This window comes from Poecilia formosa, unplaced genomic scaffold (assembly GCF_000485575.1).
Source record: "Poecilia formosa unplaced genomic scaffold, Poecilia_formosa-5.1.2 Scaffold196, whole genome shotgun sequence".
NCBI lineage: Eukaryota > Metazoa > Chordata > Actinopteri > Cyprinodontiformes > Poeciliidae > Poecilia > Poecilia formosa.
In genome coordinates this window covers 387,412-407,357 of record NW_006800135.1, presented here as the reverse complement: position 1 = coordinate 407,357, position 19,946 = coordinate 387,412, and the positions used below count along the sequence as shown (strand labels likewise).

The 19,946-nt window shown below is 37.9% G+C and overlaps 1 protein-coding gene across 5 annotated transcripts in view; it reads left to right on the top strand.

Moving 5' to 3' along the window:
* The window catches only part of klhl29 (kelch like family member 29), a 274,351-nt gene that overhangs the window by 94,237 nt on the left and 160,168 nt on the right, over window positions 1–19,946 (top strand). The gene's annotated exons all lie outside the window — the stretch shown is intronic.

The window sequence follows — 19,946 nt, the reverse complement described above, 5'->3', positions numbered from 1 at the left end:
GAGGGGAACTAAATAATTGTAGGAGACCTAATTTGAAGCGGTTTTGAAAATGTCTTGCATCTAAACGCCCCATGATCATGATGTTTGGGCCAAAATCTTTTTGTAAACCAACTTGCATGAGGGTGTGTATTAAGGTGCACCAACCACATATTTCAGGTGACTGACTTTTGGTCTCTGGTTGATTCAAGCTGCTGATACTCTACTGTTTCTTTTTTTAAAACTGTAATTACAAAATACTTCTTGGATGCAACCTTATAAAATAGAAACTTTAAAAATCCTGCAGAATAGACTTTAACTGTCCCGGTTGGCCATTTGATGAATGTTTGAAGTGATTAAAAGTTTTGGGGATGAAGATGGGAGTTCATTTTGATCAAGGTCTTGAAAGAAAAGGATTATAAAAATGTGGGTTATTCATATGCAGTATTGTCGCTGCATTGCACCCCTACTGTCTAGGCTGTCAGAAACACTGATTTTATGCTAATTCAGTAATCAATATAATCGATTTAACAATATTACAAGCTGAGCCGACATCACATAAGTGGAGGTGTGGTGTAACTGTAGACCAAGTTATACTAAAACACAGACAAAATAATTCAGAGTTGATATTTTTATCCTCCTTTAGCATCTTTTGTAACGGTTCTCATGCCAAGTGAGCTTAGCATCACTAAATGACAGTTTCTGGAGAAGTTAGACATTTACTGTGATGCTGAGATCTCCCACAGTCTGAAAACGTTCCTAAATCAGACATATTTAAAAACAAAGGTTCAAAGCACAAAGGGATGAAGAAGAGGAACCTTACTTCCTGCTATTAAAATTGTTTCTGGGTCAAATTACTCCTTTGCCAATCCACAAGCAAAGGATTGGCAAAGTGACTTTCCCAGAGTTGGCTTAAGTAAATGTTATGTAACAGGCTTCTGCTTTTCCCCCGGATCAGTCTGGTGTGAAATGACAGAAACTGCAAAAATACAAAATGGCAAAGGAGTACAGTAACAGTGTTCAATGTCCAGCTCTCTGTTTTAGCAGGCAGAGTGAACATTACATACCTCTTTTAAAAAATAAATTAAAACATCAGCTTGTTTTTAAATCTCTTTATAGTGGATCAGATCGGTATGGTTACCATCTGATTTGATTCAACCCCTGTTAATATGTTCCTTATTCAGGAATGTGGTGTGTAGACCAATCAGATACCCAAAAAGCAGAAGAGATGTCCATCCTGACTTATGTCATGTGCAGTTTGGTTCTCCGTTGCATCCTGGGATTTTCTGGTGAGCTCGTTGTCAGCATCATGTGAAGGAAGGAACTTCTTCACCAAGAAATGGTGAAGAACACCACTTTCCGCCTATTTTCTCTCCCAGCCTCCAGCTAATGAATAGTCATCTACTTACTTTCAGAGCTGTTCTACACCAGGAAATCTTTTACTTTAAATAAACCTACTTCTTCTTTTTGGTTTCCTGCTCTCAGAGGGGTATGCATTTGTAAGAGCAGAGGTAAACAATGCAGTGGTAATTTACCCCCTAAGAGCTCATCATTAGATTCCCCGCTGAATGTACTGACCACAGAAACAGTAAATCTGCTCTGGCACCACGTAGCCATGTTTTTTTTTGTTTTTTTTTTGCTGAATAATTACTTGCATTCAGAGCAAGTCTCTCCAACTCCCACCATGGCTATTGTTATCATTCAATGAGTGCCAGTGCAATTAGGTGCTTTGCCTTGCACAAATGTTCACACATAAAAATAAAAAAAATGCTACAATGTACGTAGGAATGTGGGATGCCTGGACTGCAGATGTATAGATTTTTTTTCCCTCAAGATGTCACCCTTAATTTAGGATAACAGACTTTTGTTTGAGGCTGTGTGTGCTTTTTACAGTGCAACTGAACAAATAAAAAGGTGAGCTATGCCATGCATTATGCATTAAAGCCCCTTAATCCTAAATAAAATCTTCTACATAAGTCACCTAGCTCAATCAATTAATCATCTAAAAGTCTGAGCTTAAGCACAGCTACAAACCTACCCAAGGCATAGCTGCTTACGTAAAACAGGATTCAGCAACCGACACGATACAGAGACATTTATGCTCTCAGTCCAGCTACATAACAATAAGTTTAGATTTGGGAATGTGTTTCGGCATTTTGAAAATAGACACCTTAAAAGTTAACATTTTGTCATTTTACATTTTTAAGTGATTAAGATGTTTTGCAGGTACTGTAGCAAACTATACATGACATATTTAGACTAAAATCCCCCCATAAAATGTAGTTTATTTGGTGTGTATTCTTTAATTATGTAAATAATTTTGCATTCAAAACACCATCCATGTGAATAGGAAGGACCTCACATGCATAGAAACGTTTGCAAAAAGATAATGGAGACAAAACTATGTAAAATAAATAAATAAATAAAAAAAATCTAGAAAATATTACTGGTAGTTTTAATATTTTATTGTGGAAGGTCTAAGCAATTATTCCCTTTAGAAAAATAAAAACTGCTGAACCCTGCAGTTGGTATTATGGTGCAGAAGAAAACTTTAAAAAACATTGAAAAGCGTCCCATAGTAACATGGCACAGGTGGGGAAACTTCCTGAAAGGACAGCTTTGATGTTCACACCACAAAACTGGCTTTTATGGAAGCGTGGGAAGAACAAACCCTTTTAGAAAGAGCAGTTTGCCACGAGCCATGTGGGGGGGGACACGGCAAATATCTTGAATTTGCTCAGTCAGATCAGCACATCGTTCTAAAACATAGCAGTGTATGATCACGCTGTTGGGGAAACAGTTTTTCTTTGATAAGGCGAGGCTTGGCCAGAGTCAGATGACGTGGAGATGGATAGAGCTAGATATTGGGCAATCCTTGAAGAAAATGTCCTCAGCTAAAACCTCAATAAAATACCTTGACGTTATTGGTTGCGATGTGATGAAATGTGAACTCCAGCACTTGTATGATGCAGACTGTAAAACCTAGAGTTGCCTGTAGATCCCAATAAAACTCACTTCTCTATCTGTCTGCGATAACGTTCTGCTGCCTTTGTGCCACATGTGATCAAATCTGTGGGTGGTCAAAAGAAGTACGACGGAGCGATGCAGCTCCCTCCGCGGTCCCCGTGTCCCCGTTCTGTCCACAGCCACGATAAAAAGCTGACAGAACATATTGATTTCTGTTGTTCGGGGACTCACCTCATAAACACACCAGCCCAAAAGGAGAAGGTGTCCAATAGCCAGACATGTACCAAAGTGTCTGAAACAGATAGCTGTGCATGCACTCTACCGTCCTCTGGGGTAGGATTGGTTTTGTTTTAGCTTTACAGCGTGTCTTAGTGATCTCTCTCTCTCTTTTAATTTTTTTTTTTTTTAAATAACATGTCACATTTAATGATCAGCTTAAATGCGTGTGCGGTTGGGGTAGCGGCACTCTGAATGTGCGCGCATGCACACATTTGTAGCCGTGCATAAATGTGTGGGACAAATGCTGACAGTCAGAAAGTGCCATCTGGCTACATCGTCCATGGGGATGTAAAACTGACCAAGTGGAACAGTGAACTACAGTTAATTCAGAGTTACACTTTGTCTGCCAGACGATTAATTATTTTGTTATATTTTATGTTTTTCTGTCCTCTTGTCAGGGATTCATAGACCCTGCATATACTACAGTAAATGGGCGGTAATGAGAAGAGAAACATTTATGCCCTCCACCGACCAGGGCCTGCAGACGCCATTAGAACGTAGTTTGTATTTGCGAGTTCGACCGTTCCTCCAGGTGAGAGGTAGCGAAATTTCTTGATCACATACGACTCTTCAAATTGACTTGAAATGAAGTGATAATTGCATTTCATGACTTTGTGAGGTCAACCATGATGGCTTTTGATTGTACAGGCCGACGTTTCCATGTGAGCCGTCCTTTATATAAGCACTGGATTAATGCACAGCTTTGAATAAATTTGCAATTTTATCAGCCTCGTATAGAATGCAAATGTTCTTTCTCATTTCAGGTGTCGGAGCACTCGACGCACATTCTCTTGTTTGCCTTGATGCACTTGCTTAAATGTTTGAAGATCCAGATTTAAACTGATTTCTCTTTAAGATTTACAAATAACAGAAACTGAATGTCTTGTGAATAAATAGAAAATCGAGCTATCTTAACTACGATGCATTTACAAACTGCCAGTCTTGCTAACAGTCTACAAAAAGAGTAAAAGCCTCCAGGTTAAAGTATTTTATTTTACTGGAATAAAATCACAGCATATTTCCTATTTGCTCCTCCACAAAACAGATTATTGAAAACTTATGTTCCGTACTTAAATTGGAATGTACACTACAATGTTTTTTGTACTAGTTTGTTTAAAATCATCTGTAGTCAGCTTAACATCTGAGAGGAAAAAGCTCTGATTAATTGGTGTTCGATTATTGAATCATTCTTCTATTGTGTAAATTATACTGCAGACTTAGAAAGCCTCTCTGTGACTGATCACTATTTCTATCACTATTAGACACGATGTCACACTGTGTGAGAGAGCAGTCGGGGTTACACAGCTCTTTAGTTAAGCAGGACTTAACGTTTATTTCAAATTAAAGATGAAACTATTAGTCACTAAGCATTGCAAAACGTCTTTAGCATCGGTTTAGTGATTAGCACAATTGGTGCTATTAGTTAGCATATCGTCACAAACGTTTTTTGATTTATAGGAAGATTTTGTTATAATACATTTATAACAAAATAAGGATTTTATGGAACTAATTTAGAATACCATGCGATAGTGGATTCCTTAGATAGCAATAAATGTGTTTCATTTCTCCAGACATGACAGCTCTGTCCTTACACTAGGCTTGTGATTCACCACTTCAGTGAAGCCAGGCAGGTTGATGTGACACTATGGTCCCTTTACAGTTTGTTTGTTTTTTTCTTTCTTCTGAACAATGTTTCCAATCAGAAACCAGAAGCAGCCTATAACCGTTTGTCTTGTCTGGCTGTTTAAACTTATAAAACTTATCTGTTTGCTTCTTTTGAGCTTCTCCGGCACCAAACAGCCCAGACGTTTGTGTCGACTCTGATTCATACCACTGCATCTACTTTCCTCCAAGAGGGCACTCTGACTATTTTGAGAGAAAAGGAAGTGATGTGAATCCATCTATTTCTCTGTGCATCTGCAGTTTTGATGAGTTGGTACAAAAATAGCATGAAAAAAAAAAAAACATTCCATCGTAAAACCATCTCTGGTTGCTAGAGTTTACAGAAAAATGGAGGCCATGTTTTTGTTCTTTGCACATGTGATAAGGACACAAAATAATCATGCTTGTGCTTGTACATGCATGTCATTATTTTTCCTCTGGTTCATTCGGCGCCTGAGCAAAAAAAAAAATCCCTTTTAGTTCATCCATGAAGCTACAGCGTGTTAGAAGACTGAGCTACTGAGAGCCAGCAGACATTGTGGGGTTACCATCAGTGAACAGCCTCTTTACTGCACTGCCACTGTACTTTTCAAATAACTACGTCCCCCATGATTTTCCATGTTGCTGCTCACTCTGTCTTATCCTTAGAAATAATTTCTTATTCCTTTTTGCATTTTTATTAAAGCCTTAAGAGTGGGATATCTGTAAGTTTTCTATGCCGATTAAAAAAAAATAAAATAAAAACAAAACAGCAAAGGCTGGTCTAAATGTTAATTTAACGACATTGAGTGTGTTGCCCTTGTCTTAATTGATTTTTCTGAATATAGCGCTAAAGAGTGACTGGAGTTGTACACCTGTAAAGCAAAGCTGCATTCAGTGTTAGACATTTTCAAAGATATGCTCTCCTCTGAAGGTCCTGAGGAAAATCCATGCTTTTAAATCTATGGTTAAATGTTTGCTCTATATTATACCCTGTTATTGAGTGGTAGACAGGATTTTCTTGGATTTATGCATGAGCTAAATCTGAAATTATTTATCTACTAACGTATTACTCGGGAAGCATCTTCCCATGGACATTCGGCCAGAAGCTGGATTTTCTTGCAGAGCTAATCCCCTGATATTAAAGTTTCAAATCCGTCCTTGCTTGATGTTTAATAACACCAGCGCTGTGATTTTTATTTATTTTTATCAATCCTTATTTATCACAAATGCCAGAACCATGGTAAATACTGAGAGCATTTATTGATTTGTGAACATTGATAGATTTTGACTTGTAGGCTTATGTTGAGTCTCCATGTCAGTGGTACTTTGGTTCACAGTTCCTGTTTGTATTTGCCGTTACTCTTGTTAAAAAGTTTCTGCTTGGTGTTTAGATCAATAGAATAACATCAAAACGGTTCACATTTGTCAGCCCTAAACTCAAGTAAGTAAGCAGCTCACAACAGATCCTATGTCATCGTGTCTTTTAAACAAAAGCAGTGAAAATTGAGATGTGTGTGGAGGGGAAAAAACGATACATGCTTCATACTGTTACCCACAAATGGAATCAAGGAATCACAAATTTTAATCTGTGGTTTAATAAGCATTTATTCGATTTTAAGGGATTCAGTTTGGGTATGATCAAAACATTTTAAATTCTGAACCTCTTTTAAATGTCTCTTTTATTGAGCATTTGCACGACAGAGGATCTAATTAGTATTTGAATCACACAACACGTTGTCAAGCCTTTACAAGAAAAAAAAAACTTCCATTGGATGATTCTCTGCTTCGGTTTAAAGGTCGGTAAATTTGCCATTGGTCAGTCTGGCCACTGATATCCAATGAGCTACTTTGGATGTATACACATTGCCATACATACTTGCATTAAGAAGCTATCGCATACTTTTGGCTGTTTTTATTATTATTATTATTTATCTTAAACTCAAGAATATGTACTTAAGTCCTTTATTGTGGTATGAATTGCATTCTGCTGCTCCAGTACAATCTGATTTTTGAATCGTTTTTGCCCAATAAACTACTCTGGAACATGATGTATATGTGTGTGTATGTATGTATGTATGTGTGTGTATATATATATATATATATATATATATATATATATATATATAATATTGAGTAATTTATGCATTGATAAATCTACTAAAGGGTTTTTAAAGAGCCATAGTTAATGTCTAAGTATGATACTGTTGGACAAAAAAGTATTGCACATAATCCTGCATATTCTGCTTTTGTATTGAAATACAATCCAACTAAAACTGTATATGTTGGTTTTGCTGTGCTCCCAACACTACTGTTAGATATTTTTTGCCACATGAGACGGGTTAACCTAATTACATTAACCTAATTTCTGCTGTATATGTATTTGAATATTAATTCTTCACTCGTACTTGTATAGTTATTTTTTAAACAATCACAAATATCTTTTTTCACCTTAAGTTTTTTCCAGCCCCCCCCCTTTTTTTTTTCTTCTTTTTTTTACAAAAATGTATCATTATTTTTTCAATATCAAAAACGATTGTGATTTCCAATTCTTCGGGGCACAAAAGAGAATCCACTGTATGTTCAAACGTATTAAACTATAAACCTAGTTCATAAAAAATGAAATTGCACGGTTTTGTTTGTATTCTACGCACATGAAGTATAATTGTTGCTAGTGGCATAAGCCTTGATCGTTTGCAGCACAAAAAAATTGTCTGAATTACAGTCCTACATCTTAACTCGAAACCAAAAGGATGAAGTTTAAGCTCAGAAGTTTAAGCTCAGTTTAAGCTCAGAAGTTTAAGCTCAGTTTAAGCTCGGTTTAAGCTCAGAAGTTTAAGCTCAGTTTAAGCTCGGTTTAAGCTCACACAAGCAGCAGTGCCTACAGAGTAGTTTGAACTTCCAGGACGTTTCAGTGATTCCCGTCTTTCTTTGGAAATATAAACTCTAAGACGCATGGTGGCAGGCGAAAAGCTTTCATGATCATTATTGACTGATGATTGCTAGAAGCTGTGAGGATCCTTCGTCTGCATGTAAGCCTTTTGTGGGTGGCAGTGAAGGGGTTGCAATTGCAGCCTGTTACAGCCTGACTAACAAAGCTAACCAAACCTCATTTGTTACTTTGTAGACTGTCTTCAACCAAGTGTTTTCTAGCTTCAGTTGCAAAGCAGACAGCCTGTTTGAGCTCAAGGTAAGAGCTATTCAGTGAAATTCCTGCTGGTGGAAGTCCATTACATATGTTTTCCTGAGCAAGACAGAATGAAGTGGTACGTTCTGCAGAACGCATGCCAAAACGTGCAGCTTAGCATCCTTCGCTTTGGCTTCTCAGACTGTTGGGGTTATTTCCACACAGAAAATATTTTTGTCCAAAGTTACTCAGAAGAAATCGGCAATAATCAATGCAGCCTTTCATGAAATAAAATTACACTTGTTGTGAATTAGACCTGTTGGTCATTGATTTCAGCCAGGTTAGTTAGCCAGTGGATTGAAGCAGCCCCCCACGCTGTGACAACACAACGCTGAACAGCAGGTGTCAGCTCCCCACTGTGACAAAAATCAAAAAAGAAAAACCTCAGGCATGTCTCCTCTGAGTGATTTTTTTTTTTTTCTTTTCTAGTTTTTTTTACCTGTGTACCGGTTTGTGCTGTTTTCCTGGTATCTGGATGACGAGACGAACACATCAGAAAGTTGTGCTTTTTGTCTGCAATCAGCCCATTTCAGCTAGCAGTTTATCATAGTTGATTACCCTTGTGTTGCTGCAACACTGACGTAGTTTTGATTTTTTTTAATGCATTTTTCATATATAGCCGGGTCTTCATATCTGTATGGAGAGAAAAAAGAAACTCTTCTTTATATGAATGTCAGTCTTTGGTTGAGAAGGCTTGTAATGAATAGACTCGAAGATTTTGAAATTATTGAATCTCTGCAGGGGTTGAGGCTAAAAGGGGAAATGTCTTTTGAAAAGTGGGATAACCTTGTGATGAGTTACTGTGAAATGTGTTGAATATGAAAAGATTAAAGTTTGAAAAGGCGCACACAGGGAAAGCTTGATGAGAGACAGAACTGGGAGAAGTGAGGGGGGTTTGGGGGGGACGGGACGGGAGCAGAGTGCGGTGGCTGGGGAGAGTTGTTTTTTGAATTGACTCCAGATAGGAAAGAGAACGCAGGAGTAGAACTCCATCATCACGATAAGGTGAAACTTCACGGTTTCAAGGCAGGTACGCTCACCATGGGGTCTGAAAAGAAAGCTGCTTTGTTATTAGGAAAGCAAAGAAAACCTACCTAGGTGTCTTTTGCTGTCATCTATATGTCGTCAATAGGTAGTCGTGGTGTTTTATTTTCTTTTACTGTGAAAATGCCACAAGATCCAGCCGTCAAAAAGGAAAATCGCAACAAATAAACCAGCCTGCCTCGGGAGAAGTCTGTCATTTATTATCCAAAAGGCATTATGTTAAACCTGCAGGCTTTTTGTAGGTGAGTTAAGAGTTCCATTATTTCACTGGTTGAACAGGTTTAAATATGCAGAGCAAGAGGTCTACTGCGTTTTTTCCACCACTAGAGTGGCTAAGTGATGCATATGTCAGAGTGCATTTTAACGCTGAAAGTCAGCTTGTTGACAACGAGCCGAGATGAACCCGTCAGCTTTTTCTGCTCCACCCGTCCAGTGTAAATGCCAGTTTTGATGAAGATGGCTATCAGTGGGTACATGGAACTCGGCTTTCTGGTATTAGACATAGTGTGATTAAACTAAACTGTGGGGAAAAAAATCCCAAAGAGTAACATAAGAGCTAGAACAAGGCTTTAATTTCTAGCTAAATTAGCATTACTATTAGCTGCCTATAACATGACTTGCCTCATTTCTATGTACAAATATGCAAAGTACTGATAACCATTGAACTTTTACATTGACATTACAACCACATCTCTGTGTATTTTGTTGAAAACGATACGCCGACAGAAAGTAGAGGACAATTATGAAATGAAAGGGAAATATTACATCTCAACATTTGTTAAATTTTCAGATAAAACTCTGAAAAGTTGTCTGCTTTTATTTTTAGGCCTCTTAGTCAAACCTTAGAACAATGGCACCAAAACCTTTTGCCACACATAGCAAAATGTGTGGCATGAAAAATATAAATATTTATCGTGAAAAACAAATATTTTTATGTTGTAAACAATAAATAAAATGCAATAAAAAATCTAAAACGGTATAGTTTTATTAAGGGGGTCATCGTACATAGTTTGAGGTTGTCTTCCATTTTCTTGGCACTGCTTTAAAGTACAAGTTTTATGTCGTGTGTCCATGTGGACGTCTATACACTGATTTCCTTTGTCCATGTCTTCTGTCACATTATACAGAGAGAATCAATTTTCAACTTCAGCCCAGCATTGGCATCATCAGTTCTGGCCAGCTTCCTTCTACCTGCTGGAAGAAAGAGTGCCTCCACTTTGTTTAACCTTTAGCAAATGTTTAGTTAGTTTTCTGGCACACTGTGTTTTGCATGTAGGCTTTTTTGTTTATTAGGCATATTCTGAAGGCAGTTATACAATAGATTTTATTCTGGGGAGTAATAATAAAAGGGGCATAATTTAACATTTGTGTTCCTTGTGGGAAAAAGTGCTGGAGCTCCTTGGCTATGAAGGATTTTTCAGAGTTCTGCTGATTTTTTTTGTTTGTTTTTTTTTATTTTTTATTATTGTCTGAAAACTTAATTTCTAACAAGAACATTTTAGTTCTTAGCTACGTAGTTTTTCTTGGAGCAATGTGACGATTGTCCATGTCAGTTTTGGTTTTTCTTTTGATTTGAAACAAATCAGTTGCAGGTCATAAAGACGACAAGCCAGTATTTTTGTTTAAAGCAGCTTTTGTTTGACCTGAAGCAATGACATCGAAGTGTGGCTACCTCTGGACAGCAAAAGCAGGATTAAAGTGTTGGACCGTATGCTGCTGAGATTACTAATAAAGGACAAAGATGCAGACGGCAAGACAGACACCTTGCTTTTAAGGACTGTGTGCTGTCAAACTGTCAGAAAAATGGCATTGTTAAAGAAACTGTCAGACCTTTTTTTTTATATATATATATTATCCTTCTGCATCTGAAAATCAAATGGATGGATAAAAAGAGTCATGACAGGTTTATCAGAAATCTCAGCTAGCAATCGGGACATTGTCATCTTTTTCTGTCAAAAGAAAATATTGATCGAGGGGTTATTTGGTTTAGGAAAAAATAGCACAAATAGCAGAATGGGGGGGGACAAAGTTCAAAGAGAAAGTTAAAGGCAAGTGTTATCTCTACCAGTCTTGCCAGTCTTGTGACAGGATGTTCTTGAGTACTCAAACAATTCGCGTCCTGTCATTGGTTCTTTTGTATCTCTGCCAGGCTGTGGCGAAGACATACGACTTGACTAGCAATAGAGTCTGACATTTATCCACCCAACTAACTTTCATTTTCAACCCACAAGTCTGGTTAGTTCTTCTGACATCCCTGCTTGATTACATGACGTAATGTGAAGCGTGTTCAGAAAAAAAAAGAATAGATCTATACAAGTTGCGTTTCTGAATCCTGAATATATCAAATGAAAACTTCACACATGCTGGCGACGGATAGGAAAGACGTGACATTTCCTGTAGATTTTTGACTCTCCTTATATCTGCAGTCTGAGTTGGTGAGAGCAGACTGGCACCTTAACACTTCAGCTGTTTTATGAGTCTGGCTCCAAACAGGCGGCCTTATAGCCCAATCTAATAAGCAGTCATCGGGTATCACATTCAGAGCTCTCTTTGTTGTGTGAAAGATGAGATGCAAGTCCCCCTTTTTCCATTTCTGTCCCAATGACTGTGCAACATCAGGGTGTTGTAATGAAAGTACTGTGAAGATGTCGTCATCCAACACAGCTCTGCTCTCCTAGTGGCACTCGGGGTCTATTGTTCTGCTGATCTCTAAATGTGCAGAAACTGACAGCATGGACATGAAAGAGCTGACTCGTCTTCGCGAAGATCTCTGATCGTCACGTCGGATTCTCCATCTGTTTTTATCCTCTGCGGCCGCCGTCGCTGCTGTTGAGATGAAACGTTTTGACTCTTTAATTATTTCCACTTTTAAAGTAAAAATGAAGGAAGATATATCCGCTACAATGCTTAAAATAAAGAGCGTTGGCTGAAGAACAAAAAGTATAAAAATGGTCAAATCAGCATTTTACTAAAACTACTCCAAACTATCTGGCATCACATGGAAAAACTAAGCTGATGTTGTTCTTTCTTGCATAAAATCAGGGTGGAAGAATCCTGTCACTGATGATTAAATACTCTTCATTTGCAGACTTTCTGCAAGTGGGATTGCCTCAGCCAGTATATATCAACAATTACAAACAAGAAAGAGTATTCTTAGGAGGAAAGCTTGTATGACAGATGATAAACTTCCATCTAGTAGATAACCCAGCGACCCCATAAAAACCCCATAAAGAACGATGTCGTTTAAAAACTTGACACCAAAATATGTAGCAAATATGCCATGCTAACACATCGACACAAACCCCTCATACGCACCGTTAGGCATGGTGGTGGAGATTTGATGGTTTGGATTAGTTTTAAAAACAGAGAGCACCACTGAGGGGTTGAGTCCACCATAAATATTTGTGCCGCACCAATCAGATTTCCAAAAGTCTCATGGAAAACACTGGATTTTAAAATACTGGCAAAGTTTGAAAACTCAAACATAAAACAAAGTGTTTTTTTCCCCCCTCTCTGGTTAGCCTTTCTTTTATCTGCTGAAAGTCTTGTTCTCTCTCGTTCTCTGACAAACTACAGGCAACGTGCCGACATCTCATTGAAAAGTCAGGTAACTTTTAAAAATATATATATATTTTTTTGTCTTTTTAGGTGTTGCAATGATCCAGTCGAATGTCAGACCTGAGCGAAATGCTAACCGAGATTGATTTGTATCAAAAGACCCCTAAACTACTGCTAGAACCTAAAATGTTTGGCAAATGAATTTCATTCAGCTGCCCTGCAGAACAACTTTGAGGGCAACAAAAGCCAAAGAAACCTCTTTGAATCTTTGCTTCTGTGTTTGTTAGCCAAGTTCTTTAGTCCAACTCTGCTTCCTTCTGTCCACCATTCCCCCCCGCCCCCCAACCCCCATCTTCTTTAAATAATTCCTTGTCTTTGAGGAATAGATCTCCATTCCTACATAAGCATCACCTCCCTCTGAGCACACTTGTGTGAAATTGGATTGCTGATCCGTTGGTGCTGAATCGCAGAGATGTAATACGGGATAGCGGCAACCACATGCTCCACTGGCAGAGACAGCTGTTACAGGACACCGAGGGATCGGCGTTGACGCTTGACTTCCAGTCCCCGTCTCTTCAAGACCGATAATGCTCTCAGCAATTCTCATGACGGCGCATAGTAGAACGCCGCTGCAAAACAAGCCGGAACTCATAAGGCCGCGGCGCGGTGAGGCGCAGTTCGCAGCGTGCAGAGGGCTGCCCGGTTTGCTTGATTCACTTACGTGTCAAAAGGTCACTGTTGATCCCTGGGCAATTTGATGTGGCTGTCGTCTTGGATTTGCTATTATCGTGTGTCATCGCTCCCACTATCGCTGCCCGCCCATCCTCTTCATCATCAGAGGGCGAAAGGGCCGTGTCAAAGGGTAAAATTCTGTTTCACACAAATTTATCTTCATTACCATGTTTTCTCTCCCCGTCAGCCTTGAAGGTTGATTTTAAAAGGGTTGAACTTGAATAAATCTAAAGCGAAGCTGTTGAAAACGTAGAAAGCTCTTCACCGCTCACTCGGTAAATACCCTCAGCAGTTATGTGTCGTTTGAAACCTAGCTGCCTGAAAACGGATTGTATTTTTTCTTAACCTCTGCAAATATTTACCTTATCATAATCAGATTTCTACCAACGTTAGTTTTAGTGTTATGTGTAATAATGCTGGATAGTATACTTTTTCTAATGCTACGATTTTAGCGGTTTTGAAGACATTTTATTGTCAAATGATCAGACTAGCATTTTCTTGCCCCATGTAGTTTGATGTACAAACTTTTAGGATATTATTTTAAACGGCAGTGATGAAAAGTTGTTGAAGAAAAATATACTTTTTTCTTTTTCAGGTAAAGGTCCAAAAATGTTGCATACATATGTTTCAGTCCTTTTTACTTACACTAATAAGAGATGGTGGTATGATGTATGGATTTGTGTAGGTCGCAATCCTATAAGAAGGCTTGAGACTGGCATGTTGGTTTACCTTCACTGGAAAAGGTTTACACCACAGCATTTTTATGTTAGGAAGTCCCAGTCAAGGTCTGCAATTAAATTTTATTAGGAATCGTTGGTAAAGCTAAAAACTTGATGTTCACAAGATGCCTTCCAACCAATCTCAGAGTATCAGCTATTTTGGAAAGCAGACATCCAAAAAAAAAAAAAAAAAAAAAAAAAAAGTGTCTGGATGTTCAAACCTGGTAGACATTCTCTGTCTGTCATGCCAGGACAAGGTGGTGTTCTTCAGAATACTCTAAGGGGTTGGATACAAATGTATTGCACCTTTCAGACTTTTCACTTCAAAATGTCCAAAAGTTTGAATTTATTAAAAGTTTTACAAGACACTTTTTACACTTGTTGGCCTTGACAATCTTACTGAACTGAGATATTGCCTGCAACTACCATTGTGATTCACTTAGTCTGAATATTTTCTGGGCTACACTTTAAGGATACAAAGGTTCCAAGGTTGTTTCCTCAAGCAGAGAAGAACAAAAATTAATATGTAAGACAGCTATGAGGGGAAAAAAATAAAAAATAAATAAAATAAATTAGGCGTAGCTGCGACTTGAGGCTTGGTTATTACCAGCTGATGTATAGCTGGATCTCTGCATGTTTGTTTTTATGTTGAGAAATGCAATGGGAATCATGTTTTGCTAAGTCCTGACTCATGCTATATATTATAAAACTACTTCTGAGCCCAACACTGAGCTTATAGCTGCCATTCATCCATCTGTGTAACCGAGCGCATTATCAAATGAGTGGATCGGCTCCCTTGGCCGTCACAGACCCACACTTAGTACCCATATTTCTTTCGAGTGCTAAATGAACCCCCCGCTGAGCTTAGCTGATTGTATGTCATTTGCTTTTTGTGCATTGAGGGAAAACCCCCTCATCTGCCAGCCTCTTGCCTTGGCCTCCTTCCTCCGTGGCCACCCCGCCACCCCATTGTCAGTCCTGTTTGCACGGTCGTAGAATAAAGGAAAATGGCATTTAAAAAGGTGCACATGTGGAGTGGTTGACATTCAGAGTGCTGTTACCTTAAGGTTAACCCTAAATGAAAGACAATGGCAAATGCGGGCTTTTAAAGCGTCAGTCATGTTGTGTGGACTATCAGGTGTCGGCGAGGAGGCAGACAGGGCAGCGTTTGAGATGCGCGAGTAAATAATACATTTCCCTTCAGCACGTCTGGCACTTGACTCAGCTTTGTCTCACACCTGTGCTATTAAAGTCTGGAGGCTCTCTTGGCATTGGTTACTCACTGTTGAGGATGAGGTTATTTTTTTCTTTTTTCTTTCCAAGCCAAGTTGCTTTGAGGTTTTGCTCCGTGTGGCAACAGAAAGAGAGTAGTTACGGACTTATCCTCAGATAGCGCCCTAGCTGGTACTTGACTCCTGATAAAAACCTTTTTTTTTCCCCCCTCCCCTTTTCTATTTGGGGAAAAAAAGGTGAACTCAAGGTGCATTTTCTTTGACTGTAAATAGACATAGACAGTCTTGGCTTTGAAAATTCTTCGCTCGATTAGGTATGGCTTTCAGTTAGGTGCACAAAAAGAGGCAATAAGTGAGGCTTAAGAGAGCCTTCTGGAGAATGCTGTGAAACTAAATCATCAGCCAATTGACTCAGCTTGTTTCTCCCCCTCAGCTCCTCTCTGATGACCATTTTCCCCCACATCTAGTTTAGTTTGAATGTTTGTAATTTAACTGAGCAATTTAGTCTTTCACCCTGTGGCATTGGAGATGTGATACATGTCGGTACACACACCTTTCTGACTTTCTGGTTCAGACTGACACATCTTCATTTGCCCTGGAAAAAAAAAAAAAGGATACTCATCCGTTTCTCTGCTGCTGAGCTTTGAGACTGAATGTTTTCAGTTTTCAAGCAAAAGTCTGACATGCAGGGCCATGAAGGTTGGCAGAGAGATATTGTTTCTTATTACTACATTTTAATAATGGTATTAGCCCAATTTGAACTTCTTATTTTGTTCATAAAAAGACCCCATTTCAGACAGTTTTATCAATAGCACATCTGTAGCTGTAATATAAAATACTAATCAAGCTTTGTGGCGATTCTGTCTTTGTTCTGTTGGGAGCAGTACAAGTATTGGATTTTTACTATGGCAATTTTCATAAAAATATTTAGAGTTTTGTGTGATTTAATCAGAGTGGCTAACAATATTGCAAATTAAAATCTCTGCACACAACATTGTGACTTCAGCCTCTGCATATCCAGGACACACAGTCAGGTCTACAGTAATGCAATATTTTACCATGATACTTATTGTCTAAACACACATTAATGGAATGACATTATGGAACTCAGACATAATATAATGTTTTTGAATGATACACAATTAAATTAATTACTAGCTTTGCACATTTAACTGATAATCTGAAGTGGCTGAGAATCTTTTTTTATACGTCCGTGGATAAGAATCTGTGCATAAATATTTGTATTTGTAAATAAATAAGATACTTTTTTTCCTCTTAGATTTTTTTATTTATTTTTATTTTTTTACTGTCGGTTAAAACACCTAAACAAAAAGACATCCCTCCCCCCCCAAGCTGAGCTGCTTTTAGGTGATCCAAACACTGAGAATCAATGCTGAATTGTGGTACTACACCAGTCTAATGACTCCACCTGACTCCTTTGCAATAATATTTTTCTGTAAAATCATAGCTTTTGAGGCGCATTGATTTCTATGACTTTCATAGAAATACATGTGATGGGATAGTAACTTAAACAGCAATATGTTTTCGGCCAAAGGGAACATTTTAATTATTCTTACGTCAATTATTCTAAACAACTGGAGTTTAATTTGCCTTTTTTTTTTTTTTTTTTTTTTCTTTTAAAAGTTTGAGCGCTAGGAGCAGAGCACACTTGTATGTCAGTCCATGCAAAGTTTTTCTTGTGTTTTGGCTTCCAGTTCTATCAGGATCTTCTGTTGCTGCGAGCCAGTGTGCTTTTGGGTCTCTTTGATCATTACTGTCAATAACAACATGCACTACACCACTACTAATTAATTTGGTTTGGGGCTATAAAATAATTACCTATGGGCTAAGTGTTAGTGGTTATGCATATCTTTCATAAATTCTGCTCAAAGATGTTTGAAACCAAAACCAGAGAAGATGTGCTTTGGAGCGTCTTGCATCATTCCCACCTCAAAGATTAAACTTACGAGTATTTCTACATGGACAAACAAACTCTTTATTTCTAGTTGATTTTATATTGATGGTGCAAACTGACCCTGCCTCTGTTATTTTCAGTGGTAACCATCCAGCTAAATAGAATAAATCTTATTCAGAGGTTTCATTTGCTCCATGTGGTGATTGTGAACGTGTTTATTTCCCCTCTCTTTCTCAACAAAGCATAAAGTTAACCATAAATAGTATTCCTTTAATAAGATGATCAATTTTGCATCGGATTTTTAAATTGAAATTTTATCAGAGGCATGTTTTCTCAGAGAAACCCTTAACTGTGCTCACATCCTAAGCAGAAAGCGACTTCAATTTAAGTACCATTAAATAATTTTTTTTTTTTTTTTGAAAGTTAAAACTACAGGGAGTTTTTGAGTTGTTCTCGGAGCAAACCGAAGAAATCCTTTTAGTGTGTAAATAACGAGATATAGAATAGAGGCAGAGATATGAACAGGAGACGTGGTGGAAGAACAATAAAGAAAGAAACCTATTCAAATCAGATGCAGTGTGTGCTTTTCCCTTTTCAGCCTTCTGTGAGAAAAGCAATTCATCATTTTAAGATAAACATTTGGTGGTTAAAGATGACTCATAGCAGTAGGGACATATTACATTATGATAAAAAGTAAGGATTTCAACTCCAAATTTTCTTTCAGTTTGCTTTTATACGTTAAAATTTAAATTGAAGCTGTGAGTCATTGCATTTGTGAAAAGTAACTATATGAATAAAATATTTGGTTTAATAAAGAATTTGGACGCAGGGCCGAGGCTACCTGCCACGCATAGCGTTACAGCCACAACATAAAAGCCAGCACGGTTAAATGTGTTGAAGATATGCTTTCTGAAAGTATTCTGAACAACTTCACAGTGCGAAAATTTACAGCAAATGAATTTGGCACATCCAAGAAACAAAAATCCAGAATTGGAAGAATCAGAAGAGTTTTATCGTCATTGTCAGAAAGACAACGAAATTGAAGTTCCAGTACAACCATCCATTACACAACAAAACGAGGGGAGCGGGGGCGAAGTATTTTTAGTGTAAAATAAAGGATTGGGGAACAAATTGAAATTTTTCAATGCAGATTTTTAACATAGGAGGGTTAAAAGTTTTTAATGCATTTTATGCCAAGATGAGCAGTTTGCATTCTACTCCATATTAATACATGTAAATATATATTTTTTATAAAAGACAGAATGCACTGGGAAGTTTAATAAAAACCACCCACCTCTTTGCAAGTTTCCCTCACAAAGACCCAAACGGTGTCTAATTTGCACAAGGTAAATCTTTTTTCGGAGTGGACAAACCTAGAAATTCACCCAGAACCTCAGATTGTGTAATGGTTCAAGAAATTACATTCTCACACTCTGAAGATGTAAAATAAAGGATTGGGGAACACAATTATGGCCTGCTTATAAATGTTGGCAGCAGATAAATGTCTAATGGCAACACAGCTTTGCAAAGTTTCATCCAAATCAACTAAAAAAAAAACTAAAATAAAAAAAAAACATCCTTTATAATATGAATAGGAAAATGTGCCTCGATGCATATCATGTTTGGTAGTAGAACAGAAGTACAAACGCCTCATAGCAACGCACAATCATGGTCATGGAGGGATGATAGTTTGGTCTTGTTTTGCTGCTACAAAACCTTGGCTCCTAAAATGAAACATGATTATTATGAAACAGGAGAAGAATAGTAAAAAAATGTCTAATCTACCAAATGAATGGCTAAAACATAAAATGACTAAGAACTCATTTAGACTACCCCTCGATTGCTGGCAAACTCCTCGGTAGGAGGTTAAGAGGACAGTAAAGTGAGCTAGCAATTTAGGGAATAGTAACTGAGCAAATTATATAAAAAGAGAAAAACTGGCCAACTTTCTTTTAACAGAAATATTCAGCAATTACCTAAAGATGATTACTTTAAGGTTTTTCTAGTAAATTAAATGTCTTAAGTGTTTCTCAGAATTCATGTGGCCTTATTTCAATAATGACAGTTTAGGGGGAAAATAAAAGAAACCTCATTATAAAACACTAAAATACAAACAAGATTTTATGGATTGATAAATATCACAGAATATGTGAAAATAAGATTTTATTTCCATAATTGCAGTTTTTCCATTGCTTTACTTGAGCCGTAAAGCCCACCAGGTTTGCTCAGGTGTAGGGTACACACTGCATAATTTAACATCAAATCTTGACTTGCGTGCAGTTCCTGCATAACTCCCATTGATTAATAAAAAGTCTAATTGGGTTGTCTTTGGCTCCAGACAACTTTTTATCTGTCTCTCATTATTCTTCCATTTCTCTCAGTCCATTACTATTTGATTGTCCACCCTCGGTGCCGTTTTCCAGTTGCCCTGGTCCCTTCCCCGTGTTGCGTGCTCAAGGGACCCAAAGCCCGTCATTTTAATAATACACACATAAATAATAGATACATTTTAAATGCTAATTCTAAAAAGGAGTCTGGGGGTGACTCAATCTCGCAGCATTTGCGGTTTGACCTTAGCACAGGCAAACAAATTACTGAGAGCTCAGTGTTTCTCATTAGGTTCTCCACGCATCATCACACTGCCAAGTTGCCCTCCTCTATTTGCACAACCTCTATGTATATATATACCATTTGTG